Below are 13,963 nucleotides of genomic sequence, written 5' to 3'. Positions count from 1 at the left end.
ACAGATGCGTGTAGCTAATGTTTAGGGTTTTTTTAAAGCTATTTAGAGCTCCCTGATTTACATTGGGTATTTTCTTTGGGTTACTTGTTCAGCTAACAACATTAGAAATTAAATGGTTATACCTAGGGTGACCAGACAGCAAATGTGAAAAATCAGGACGGGGGTGGGGGGTAATAGGAGCCTAAATAAGAAAAAGACCCAAAAAATCAGGACATCTGGTCACCCTAGTTATACCACTGGTCACATGGGGACTTAGGTCATCTTAAAGACATTACTCAGGGGTGTGGATTTTTCACACTCCCTCAGTGATATAGCTGAGTCAATCTAATTTTCTAGTGTAGACCAGCCCTAAGAGTATGCTCCTGTGATGGCAGCTCTGTTTGGTAGTTAGATTCATTCAACCCATTCAGCCTGGTCTACATTAGATCTGTTTAACTGTCAGTGTGAAAAATCCACAAACGTTTTCACTGGAAACTTAAAAACTATTTTTTATTCCAAATCAGAATGAAAACATTGCAAAATATTAACATATCCTCATTTAAAAAAACAAACAGGAATAAGTGATGCTTTAAATTTATACTGTTAGAGCACTTGAAGTAGCAACTGAAAAATTACCAAGTAACAATTTATCGTCCCTTGGGAATTTCAATTCTGGGGATACTGACTATTTTCTCCAAGTGAATCATAGTTGCTTTTGAACCCTACAGTAACTAAGTTCTGTTAATTCATTTTTATGATACAGCAATGATCTACAGGATTCAACTGCTTTAGAATGTTAGATTCAACACAGTCGTGGCCCCTTTATAAAAGAGTGAAATGAAAAGATATATATATTATATATCAGAGTGAAAAAGTTAACATGGCCAATTAAAAGGACAAAGTACTGAATGATGTACAGACATTTTAAATCCAGTTATGCTGCCTTCACCTTTTAGCTTAGCCCTACATGAAGGTACAGTATAAAAGCTAATTCTGAGGGGTACTTGACTAAAAATAACAAAAGCAACACTTATATAAACTAGTCTGGCACTCTTGTTTCTTTGAAATAAGATAGTGGCTGTATAGGCACTCATGTCAACATATCATTGGATGAGAATTGTTAGTGGAAGATAAAGTCACTTATACAACCCATAAGAACCTCAAAGCATATATTACCCAGTTTATACCAGATGTTTGCTTAATTTACTAGCAAAATGTTTTTCTTCCATTGGGAAAAAAAATTGCTAGCTGCATGTGCTGTGACTAATATTTTTCAAGATGAGTGATATTTGGTGTCTGTCTCGCCATACCTTAACGGGGCCTGATTTTCAGAATCTGAGGTTGGGCACCCACGAATCATTGCTACTCTTGAAAATTTTGGCCTGCATGATTAAAATGCATATCAAGCAGCAGCAAGTGCTGGGGGAGAAATGAGAGCCTTGGTCAGCACCTGATTAAGGTGTAGAAGTCAAACTTGAGGAGAGGGGAAACTTTGAGCTTTAAATTGTATTTAAATACAGGAGACAGACGTAGAGCCTCATCAAGCTGTTCAAAGTAGCAGCCCTGTGTTTCTTCCATGGAGTACAAAACATCCACACTTGCTGGGTGCAAAATACAATTAAGCCCATTTCTAAAGGCCACCAAAAGGTCTGCTGTTCTTCTAGCCATTATAAACAGGTGATTGCGAAGGATTTGGGTGAACTCTTGTGGGAACTAAGACTTTATTAGCTTTTAAAATAAACAAACAGACTTAGCAGGGGACCATTAGCATAGTGTTGATCCATCCACATTCAATAATCATTCAAGACAAAACCAACCATTATTTTACAAGCCTCCTTCCCCAAAAGGAGTACAAAATGGTGCAAATTAAAAGAAAACACCCTCCCAACAAAAATACAGACAAGGGTCATGAAATGTCCTTTATTAAATGGAACTTTGCAGACCACTGAAAGGCAAAGGCAATCAGTTTCATTACAGATCAGGTGGAATAGATTTTAGTAATGCTTCAGTCACTGCACATGGAGTCCAGTGTCTTTCTCTAGAGATTTGTGGAAAAAAAAAAAACCAACAAAAAACACATATGGACTATTTTAAGCAACAGCCCTCTTTTTTTTACTTTCTAAAACACAAAATAGGCAAATATTTTCTTATGGGTGACATCTGCTAAAGCTTTGCATCTCCACTTCCTCACATGAAATGGGCTGTGCAATGCCCTTTCACATACAGTGGGGATAAACGCAACAAATCACTTACATAAACACTTAAAAAATGAAAAGAGGAACAGCAGTTTGAAGACTTTTGGAAAGATTTTAAATGTTCATAAAAAGACCTAGTGTAGAGGGAGTTTAAAGGAAAACAGTTTCCTGCAAAGTACTGTCAGTGTGACAATAATCTGAAATGGACGAGACATGAAAAATTTCAGAATATTTTCCAACAACCCTCCCTCCACCCCAAAAAATGCCACCAAAATGAAAGTTTTCTTTGACAAATTTTGTTTTGGTCAAAACACCATTTATGGTCAAATGGTTTGCCTAAACATTTAACACACTCCACCAGTAAAGAAAAACACCACCCTACTTTTGCTCTTTCATACTACATGCAGCAGGTTACACTGCAATGCAGATACACTAGGGATAAAGTCCTGGCACCACAGACATCAATGGCAAAACTCCCATTGACTTCACTGGGGTCAGGACTTTACCCTATGGATAAAGAGGGGAAAAAAATCCCAATGCATAAGTTGTTGGAGTCCTGGGATGTGATGATGATGTTCGTCCATCGTTTTCGAAGACCTTGACATCTAGCAGGTTGTGAGCTGTCCACAGTGAGTCTGCAGGTGGCTGATAAGGCCAATACGGGCACAAAATGTTCTGCCACATGTCGGGCAGACATGTGTGGGCACCACTGTTACAACATTTACAGCGCTGGCTTTACGGAGTGCTCGCTTCTCTTGTGCTATAGTTATCCTTCTGGCTTCAGATGTCTGGCAGCCTTGATGGATCAGCATACGCCATGTCCATCGGTCTTGTGCCAGGGTTTCCCAGGAGGTGATGTCAATATCCAAGGACTTAAGAGAGGCTTTCAGCGTGTCTTTGTATCGCTTCTTTTGTCCCCCGTGCGATCGCTTTCCTCGAGACAGCTCACCATAAAAGAGCTGTTTGGGGATGCGGTGGTCTGGCATCCTTACAACATGGCCTGCCCAGCGTGTCCGGGCTTGCATAAGCAGAGTATAAACTGACAGCAGGCCTGCTCCGGAGAGGACTTCTGTATCTGGCACCTTATCCTGCCACCTGATCCTCAGAAGTCTGCGGAGGCAAGTCATGTGGAAGTGGTTCAGTTGCCTAGCGTGCCTCCTGTATACAGTCCAAGTCTCACTGGCATACATCAGGGTAGTTAACACTACTGCTCGGTAGACTTTAAGCTTTGTAGCAAGGCTTATTCCACGGCGGTCCCACACGTTGGTCAACAGTCTGCCAAATGCAGAACTTGCCTTAGCGATTCTGCAGTTGACCTCGATGTCAATTGTCACCGCGCGAGAAAGGGTGCTGCCAAGGTATGTAAATTGGTCCACTGCTTGCAGCTTTTGTCCCTTCACTATGATAGTGGGCTCTTGGTGTTGGGCTTTCGGAGCTGGCTGGTGCATCACTTCGGTTTTCTTTATGTTGATGAGGAGGCCGAAGTTATCGCATGCTGCTGCGAATTTATCCATGCTAGCTTGCATTTCCTGCTCTGATCCAGCATTCAGGGCACAGTCGTCAGCAAAAAGAAGGTCTCTTAGCACAGTCTCCTTTATTTTGGTGACAGCCTGGAGTCTTCGCAGGTTGAACAGTTTCCCATCAGTCCTGTATCTCAGGCTTATTCCCAAGGAACTGTTCTGAAAGGCGTCTGACAGCATAGCTGAAAAACATTATGCTGAACAGGGTCGGTGCCAACACACACCCTTGCTTGACGCCGTTTGTGACGGGAAAGGCCTCTGAAGCTTCTCCGTCGTCCAGAACACGTGGAGGTGTACAATGGACGCGTCTTTCAATTCCTGAGGAATGGACCCTTGATTCCAGAAGGACTGGAACAGCTGAGTGAGTTTGTCAACAAGCATTGCACCACCATCCTTATAGATTTCTGCTGGAATCGCATCAGATCCTGAGGCCTTGCCACTAGACAGCTGACTGATGGCCTATAGAGTTTCAGTCTCTGATGGTGGAACGTCCAGGCTGTAATTAATATCCGCCTGGGGCATTCTGTCAATCGCCTCATTATTGATGGAAGATGGGCAGTTCAGTACAGATTGGAAATCCTCAGCCCAACGCTGTAGAATCAGAGTCTTCTCAGTAATGAGAGTTACACCATCTAAGTCCAGTAGAGGGGAACTCCCTGAAGGCCGAGGTCCGTACAAGGATCTAAGGGCTTCGTAGAACTGTTTGGCATCGTTTCTATCAGCAAACTTCTGGATTTCATCTGCTTTGGCACTCAACCAGGAGTCCTGCATCTTACGAAGCTTGCTCTGTATGGTCCTGCGAATGTTGTTCAAGGCATTTTTCTTAGTTGTTGATGACGGGTCGTTCTGATGAGCACGGTGAAGGCGGTGCTTTTCAGCAAGTAAAGCCTTGATCTCTTCGTCGTTTTCATCAAACTAGTCCCGCTGTTTCCTGTGTGAGGGTCCAAGAAACTTTAGTGCAGAAAAGTGCACAAAATTTCGGAAGCATTCCCAGTTCCTCTCAACGTTTTCCTCTAATTGCAGCTCTGAGAGTTGATTGTCGAGATCTTCTACTAGTGAAGCTGCTGTGTTGGGGTTCCTCAGTTTACTGACGTTGATCTTTTTCATCACAGCTTTATTTCCCTGTGGACGTCTCTTTGGCTTGATGTGAAGGCTTAATTTAGAGATGATAAGACTATGATCAGTCCAACAGTCAGCACTTGGCATGGCCTTAGTCACCCTTACATCCCGTCTGTCTTTCCTCCGCACGATGACATAATCAATGAGATGCCAGTGCTTGGAACGTGGGTGCATCCAGGATGTCTTTTTGCGAGTGGGCAGGCGGAAGATGGTATTGGTGATGATCAGATCATGAGCCGCACATGTCTTCAATAGTAGTAGGCCATTGCTGTTGCATTTGCCGATTCCATTTTTTCCAATGACGCCATCCCAGGCAGAGTGATCGGATTCTACTCTCGCGTTAAAATCGCCAAGTAGAATCAGCCTGTCGGTGCGCTTCACAGATGAAAGTAGGGCATCACGATCTTCATAAAACTTGTCCTTTACTTCATCCGGATTCGTCATTGTGGGTGCGTAAGCGCTGATGAGTATAACTCGCTTTCCTCTCGGTAGTGAAAGATGCAGTGTCATGAGTCGATCGTTCACGCCCTTGGGAAGACTGGCAAGTTTGCGGACAAGATGATTCTTAACCGCAAAGCCAACTCCAGATTCACGACGTTCGTCACTGCTACGTCCACACCAGAAGAATGTGTAACCACCTCCTGTTTCTGTGAGCTGACCTTCGTTGGCTAGACGAGTTTCACACAGGGTCGCAATATCGATGTTAAATCTTGCGAGCTCTCTGGCGACCAGGGCTGTTCTTCTTTCTGGTCGATCTGCTGAGGGGTTGTCTTGAAGCGTGCGTACATTCCATGTACCAATAATGAGTGGTGTCACCTTGCGTTTTGTTGTTTGAAATTTTGTTATTCGACCGCATAAGATGGGATCCCCTCCAGCCGCGGTAAGCTGGCCAGGGTTCTATGAAGCAAACAATGTTTAGGGCACCTTTTCTAGCCCCTTCCTCTTACTATGGAGGTGAGCAGTGCAGTCCTAAAGAGGGCTGCTCAGTCACTCAGGTAGACGCCGAATCCAGCTGTTGCTTCGGTCAGCAAGAAGACGACCATTAGACCTGAGCCGCCTGTGTGCAGGTCCGTGGCTACAGCTCCCAGTGTATCCACACCTGCTGCTTCATCGCTCCGCCCATCGCCACAGGACTTTAAAGTTTTTACGGGAATTGGAGGGATGTCAAGACTTGCGCGTGAATTGGATTAAAGTGAGGGAGAGGTGCGCATAGTCAGCCTCACTCTCTCTTCCCAGATTCCATCTTGCTCCAATGGCAGGACAAAAGTCGAGACGGTTGGAGATGGGCTGGGCGCAGTGGTTGACCAGGGCGTCTTTCGCGTCTTGCCGTGCTCTTAGCGTACCACGTCGCTTGCAGAAACCGCCTTCATGACCGTTGGTCTTATTCCAAAAGGTCTCATCCGCTCAATCTGCCAGAGTCTGTCTTCACATGCTCGGGATAGACAAGGCCCTATCTCACTGAAGGTCTATGCCTGACGGCTACCCTCAACTTGGTTTAGCCAGCCTGTCGAAGCTGTTGCCCGGGGTGTGGCCGCTGCGCATGCTACAGCTACTAGGAGCCACAGGTGAGAGCTGAGTGGCAGGGATGTAGACAAACAAACGCAGCCTTTTCACTGAGAGGAGTCTGGAATTAACCCCATTGAACCTACCCTGAATGAATTCATATGAACTGCTGTTTGGGCTTACTAGAATTAAGGCCCCGATCATGTGAAAGCACATGCACAGACATACATATTTGCAGAGTTAAAGCTGTGCATGTCAAGTTCACACACAATGTGGAAAGCACTTGTTAAATAAAGTGGATTCTCAAAAAAGACAAAATAAATACAGCTTGCCTGTAGTGTGTGAAGCAATAACCACATTGAAGTGTCCAGCAGATTCTATTTAACACCTGGTTACAATTATCTCTGTTGCTGGGCTAAGAATACCCAAATACGCAGACAAAGTGTTCATTTGCAACCTACTGGTTACTTTCACAGAATAGGTGTGACATTTATGATGCCTCTTACCTAAGCTGTTGACTGCTCACCAGTTGATCACTCAGGACTCATGACATGACAGGTCTCAAACAAGGCTTCTTTTATGCTGCTGTTATAACCTAAATGTAAAGCTCAGCCACAGGGAAAGTCACACATCACCCTCACTAAGTTTGTAACACCATTGTCGTTCAGCTTTACTGCCACAGGACTGTTCAGTTCTTCGCACAAAAACAAGAGTGAATTGAGATATTGTCTTTAGCAACACCTGGTGCATAGCTGAAAATTAAACATACCTCCTGGAAGGATTTTACTACAAAAAGCATCCAACTCTTGCCTCAAATGAAGCTTACAGCAGAACACAGCCTGGAAACCCTGAATACAACCATTTCCCAGTGCTTAGAGGGAGTCCAACTGTGCACTTTGCCAAACTGGAGTACCAAATAATGGAAGATACAATTCTATCTTCCATTTCTGTAGTCCCCTTTCAGGCTGATCCTGAAGTGTTTTATAAACTTTACTGATCATACTAACTAATATATAATACAGACCTCTCTAGAAGTCACATGCAGCCAACTCTGATGTGAAAAGTGATTACTGCCAATGTAACATCACACACCACCACAACACATTTTTGGATAGGATAAGAGGAACTGTATTTAGCAGAGTCTATAGAAGCAATTAATTAGGTACAACACAGTTATTTAGTAGGAATATGTTCAGGCGACATGTCACACTTGCAAAAAATCTTTAATAAACAAGTGGTCAGGATTATGGTTTTCTAGCATCCCAAGACTCCACATTCCAGCAGCTTAGTGTCCCACCAACATAAGGCTGGATCAATTGTTCAGTACGGACTTAGAGTGGTGAATACCACCTACTAACTCATGCTACAGCACCTTATGTTTCCCATCCAACTTATGGAGAAAAAAAAGATATGACACATTAAGGCTTAATCAGTGAAGTTTGGAGAAAAAGTCTTCAAGCATGAAAAGAGGGCAGGAAAAAAATTACTTCTGGGCTTGGCTTTGCTAGCCACAAAACTAGATACTATGGAAAGGAGGGCAAAAGGAAGGGAAGAGAGAGGCTCAAATTCAGTTTGACACACCCAACTCAAATCTGTCAAGTATCAGAGGGGTAGCCGTGTTAGTCCGTATCTGTAAAAGCAGCAGAGTGTCTTGTGGCACCTTATAGACTAACAGACGTTTGGGAGCATGAGCTTTCATGGGTGAATACCCACTGCATCCGACGAAGTGGGTATTCACCCACGAAAGCTCATGCTCCCAAACGTCTGTTAGTCTATAAGGTGCCACAAGACTCTTTGCTGCTTTAACTCAAATCTGAATACCAATGTACAAAGACATGTGATTGAGAGTGTGTGTTCCTGCCACATTTTGCTGACTACCTCACATTGAGAGTGGGCTTGGTTTGCTTTTGTCCAAGGCCCCATATTCGAAAACCAAAAAAATGCAGTTAAAGCTGCCCTTTCTATCAAGGCACCCAAACTATTTTAACATGGGCCCCTCTACTCATACCAGCCAACCTTTCTTTACTTGTAGAGTATTAAAAATGTGCACCAGCAAACACTAGTTTTATCGCATTTCATATAGTGCTTTTTTTCCAGTTTGTGTGTGAAACTTAACATTCATCAGGTATGTTTGAATTTTCTTTGTAACTCAAAGAATGGAGCTTCAGGAATTTCCTTGGGTAATACAGATCTTTCTGTAATCAGCCCATGGTGAAGATTTTGCAGTTAAAACAACATTAGGAAATGAAATCGTAGAAATGTATTTTTAAAGCATCTATTAAGCTTCGTGCAGTATGTGCAATGTAACTTTATTTAAAAAGGTTCTGTATGTGTTAGCCATACTAAAAACATGTTTGTGAGGATAAAAGAGTTTCACCCTAGACTTGTAATTTCAAACAAAGTTTGATTGTGCAAGGGGCTGAGTACCCTTAACTTTTTTATCTCATGCTGCACTTTACAGAAGCTGGTCCTTAGATAAGGATAAAAAATTACAGAAGAACACAAAAGAATAGCTCCTATCTAAGTCTCTGGATACAGAAGCTTTTTCTTTGAGTCCATTGGGATGCCTTTGCTCCTTGACTGAAGTCTTCCATCATATTAGCATAGTTAAAATTGATGGTTATTATATATTTATTACTGGGATGTAAATGTGTAACAATAATGAATAAGGAAATAGCTAGTGAACCCAAGCTATAACAGTAGTAGCAGGTGCTCTCGTATAGTACAAAAGGCAGCGAAGCAATTACTACAGTACTATATTCAGGAATTTGTTTTAACAGTATCTATGGTAAAGAAGAAAATAGAGTACACTTCTCTCAGTGCTAGATTTGCATCACATGAAGATGTTAATGGCACTTTGAAAGAGAAGATATCTACCTATGTATTATACAATGTTTGATAAATTAAGATTATTCCATTAAATAGTTTGAAGCCAATGAAGAGGAATTGTAGTTTGGATTTCTTGAGTGCAATGCCCATTTCAGAGCAAGAGACAGGAGAATTACATTCAAGAAGCGCCGCATACTTTTAAAGTCAGATCATAATTGGCTAGGAGCACAAACATTTCAAATGGAAAATAATAAATATTAGTTAAAGTCTGAAACTGGAAACTTACATAGCAATTTTAAAGCACAGAACGTCTGAAATTAAGCTCAAATACATTTTTGTGGCTTTAGATCACTTTAAAGAAAATGCACACAGAGACCACAGCAATACATTTTTATTTCAGTCTAAAATTATGCTGTGGAATGAAGTTACACTGTGTCTAACCAAGAATGGAAAGATACCACCAGGCCCAGCTCTGCTCCTGTTGAACCAAATGGGGAAAATATAAAAGACATAGCGCTTGTATTTCTCACAGTAAATTGTGTGCTGAGTCTTTCTAATTTGAAACTGCACTGTATGTTGTCACAGTGCTAGGAGTAAACAGTCCACTACAAGCCCCAATTTGGCAAACATTTTGGCACATGCTTTTTGCATACATTATCAGTTTCATGAAATTGCAAAGTAATCATGCATCACAATTCCACAATGGCACTACTCACTGAGCAAAGTTATGTATATTTGCAGAATTGGGGCTTTTACTTGCAAATGGTCACAAGTGGTTCTGAGCAATAAGATGCATTTTAAAAGGATTAAAAGTATAACCTGTTGTACAAAGTGTGCAAAAAAATGTGAGGCCTTTCAAAAATGAGATGTTTACATTTCAGTTTTCCAAACTGGTAATGATTGTGACAGGGCCTTCTGGCTCCTGACTCTGCTCTGGTCCACAAACTGCTCAGAGACCCTTGTGCTGGTCAAACACCTTGTCTAGTTTATTTACAGTGGCTTCCCACCACCTTCATACTACATACAGCTTTGCTCCAACAGTCCTAGGGAGCACTCAGCTCCTGCAAGAAGCAGGAAAGAGCCATCTCTCTCCTCTCCCTGCTATTTTCTTTCCCTCCTTCTACTTCCTTCCTCTGCCTAACGACTTAATTAGCCTTCCAGCCAGGGCCGGCTCCAGGCACCAGCCCAGCAAGCAGGTGCTTGTGGCAGCCATGGGGAAGGGGTGGCATGTCCGACTCTTCGGCGACGGGTCCCTCACTCCCTCTTGGAGCAAAGGACCTGCCTCCAAAGACTGAAGCAGCAGTGGTAGAGCTCCCGCAGATTGCGATCGCGGCTTTTTTTTTGCTGCTTGGGGCCGCAAAAACCCTGGAGCCAGCCCTGCTTCCAGCTCTGCTCCACCCACAAATTAGACACAGCTGTTTAACCAGCTCCATTCTGCATTGTTTGATTGGAACTGCTGACCAGAGTGCTGGCTCAGCTGTTCTTGCCTAGCACTCTGTCACAGTGATACTCAGTGTAGTGAAAAAACTGGAGATCTGTGGGCTGTGAGCTGAATCTAGGAAGCTCCAAGTAAAAAGTGGTCACTTTAAACTGATCATTTTCTCAGATGAAAAAATGCAAAGCTTTTGAAATGGAAAGTATGACTTTATTGTATTTTTGCATAAATACCTAAGTCATTGAAAGAGTTGAAAAGCATATGGAAACAAAAAGGTGAGACATTTCACAAAAAAGGGTTACTTTCTAACCATTCTAGTCTAATGTTGAGGTAATTATATACAAGCATTAGATCTGGATCCGATAACCTGAATCATGGAAAACAGATGCTTGCACTCACATCTCACTGAAATTAATGGGACTCTGCAGGAACAAAGGTCTGCCTATGTGGATCCAGTTATAACACTAGGGCCTAACTTCATACACTGAAACATACAAAACAAAGACGTTTCCCAGGTAGTTTGCTATTTTGTAAAGAAAATATCAACATGTATATGTATGTAGCACAAACAAAAGATAGGAAACAAGTGCAAAATGAGACGGCTTTCATTTTTCAAAATATGCTTTTTTTTAAAATATCAGAGTTGGAAGGGACCTCAGGAGGTCATTTAGTCCAACCCTCTGCTCAAAGCAGGACCAATCCCCAGACAGATTTTTGCCTCTGATCCCTAAATGGCCCCCTCAAGGAGGGAACTCACAATCCTGGGTTTAGCAGGCCAAGGCTCAAACCACTGAGCTATCCCTCCCCCCAGAAAATTCTGCTTTAAATCAGACAGAGAAGGGACTTGAACCTGGGTTGCTTACCTCCCAGGCCAATGCCTTAACCACTTCCCCATACCTTATCCATTGAGCTGAAAAAAAAATGTAAGAAAATGCCTAGGTAAGCAGAGTTGTGCCTCTATCAAGCTCACCTGAATTGAACGAGTAAAGGAACACAAGAGACAAGCTTTATATATGTGATCAATTATTTTATTTGTGCAGTTATCACTCTAAATTCATTACTAAAAAATGGTCAAAGGCACTTCAAAGAAGTTATTTAAAAATAAACTTTTGTTTATGGTGATCACTTAAAAACACGTAAGTCACCAACCATTGTCTACCACAACTGAAACTATTTTCTTGTCTCAAATTCCAGACCATTCACTGATTTTAATGGAATAGACTGCTCAGCAGCAACATGTCTTCCTTCAACTATTTTTCATACAAACACCTGCAGTTCATTTAGCAGAGTATTTTAAACACAACACAGTATGATGAAGAGCTGCTACATCTGCTGGGGTTCACACAATTTTTTTCTTGCCACAGTAAAAACTGGAAAGGTTAATTTCCTAGTCCTATACTAAGGTGACTATTCTCATCATGGTGTGTGCATGCCCAAATCATTAATATCAATGGTAAGTTATCAAGATGCCACCTCTTTCTCCAGAGTACGTAAAGTAAAAGGGTGGCTCCTGGCTGTTTTGGGAGTAGTCTTAAAATTCAGTCACTAATTTCTTTCACTTATGAAAGCATAACATGGCTAGTAGCAACACGTGAAAAGATTAAACACTGCTTCATTGGATGGATTTGGAGAAGCATTCTCAGAAAGATGGGGGGTGGGGGGAGAATCAAAGGAGAAAGAAAAGTTGAGCAGAAGGACAGACAAGGTATCAGGAGGGAGTGTACTCATTCAAGCAGAAAAATACAGTGCAAATTGCTATACTGAATGAACAACGAGTGAACAGATTAAAGTTCAATTGAGTCACTCCTCTGAAAATGTAACATTCAGTACCAGCCCACAAGTAAGAGCTTCGGATAATTTGATAATATTGTCATGCCTCTGGAAACTAATGCATGTCTAATGAATGTTCTGAAAAACAAAGCAACTAAAATATTAAGCCTATTGAAAGAACAAAACCCATACATCTGACTCTCAGTATAAACCACAGGGATTGTAGAAAATTTACTGCCAGGTAATTTTCTTAAAGAAATTTACACTAGAATTACATGATTGGATTGTTTCAAATCACTACATTGTGGCTACAGAAGTCTGTCAAACTTTTTTAAAATTAAAAATGAAGAGTAATAAGCACTGTGGCATAAGGCATCCTGTGCCCCTGCACTTCAAAGGCATATTCTAAGAAAAGCAATTCATCAATTAAGGAAGGATTCCTTGTAGTAGCTTGCCTGGGTGGCAGAAGTACTTATTTTACTATATGCTTGCTCTTAAAAGTGTTGACATGACACTGTAGAACACTATACAAAGAGGCTGCAATGTTGAAAGCCCCTCTGATAAATGCAATCATAAAAGTTTATTAGGTAGCCAAGTTTGGAAAGCTATCTGGTAAAATGGCTACCAAAGTAAAAACCAAAGTTAATAATCCCTACATACAGTTCATTTTGTTTCCATAACGATACTGGAGTTTGACAGAGAAAAACACAACACAGTTTTAGAAAAATTTTCAAGTCAAGTCAATACTTCTTAATCAGTGATACTGAAAGGCAAAACCTCCTGTTCTCCTTTCTGGGAATACGTGGTAGAGGGTAGAGACAGAAGCCGTCTTAGCCAGATACTAAATCAATGATGGGCAAACATTTTGGGCCGAGGGACACATCTGGGTATGGAAATTGTATGGCAGGCCATGAATGCTCATGAAATTGGGGGTTGGGTTGCGTGAGAGGGTGAGGGCTCTGGGGTGGGGCCAGAAATGAGGAGTTCAGAGTGTGGGAGGAGGCTCTGGACTGGGGTATGGGGTTGGGGTGCGTGGAGTGGGGTAGTGAGGCCTCCAGCTGGGGGTGCAGGCTCTGGGGATAAGGGGTTTGGGGTACAGGAGGGTGCTCTGGGCTGGGACTAAGGGGCTCAGAGGGCAGGAAGGGGATCAGGGCTAGAGCAGGAGGCTGGGGTGCAGGAAGGGGTCAGGGGTGCAGTCTTTGGGCAGTGCTTACCTCAAGCAGCTCCCGGAAGTAGCAGCATGTCCCCCCACTCAGGCTCCTACATGGAGGCATGGCTAGGCAGCTCTGCATGCTGCCCCATCCACAGGTACCGCCCCTGCAGCACTAATAGCTGCGGTTCCCAGCCAATGGGAGCTGCAGGGATGGCCCTTGGGGCAGGGGCAGCATGTGGAGCCCCCTGGCTGCCCCTATGCGTAGGAGCCAGAGAGGGGACATGCTGCTGCTTCTGGGAGCCATGCAGAGTCACGGCATGCGCGGAGTGGGGCAAGCCCCGGACCCTGCTCCCCAGCAGGAGCTCGAGGGCTGGATTAAAATGTCTGAAAGGCCGGATTTGGCTCCTGGGGTGTAGTTTGCCTATCCCTGTACTAAATGCTTTCTGAAGTATCTTTGCTA

Source organism: Mauremys reevesii, linkage group 2 (assembly GCF_016161935.1).
Source record: "Mauremys reevesii isolate NIE-2019 linkage group 2, ASM1616193v1, whole genome shotgun sequence".
In the NCBI taxonomy this organism is placed as follows: Eukaryota; Metazoa; Chordata; order Testudines; family Geoemydidae; genus Mauremys; species Mauremys reevesii.
The sequence above is the reverse complement of the archived record's forward strand: the minus strand, read 5'-3'. Positions refer to the sequence as shown.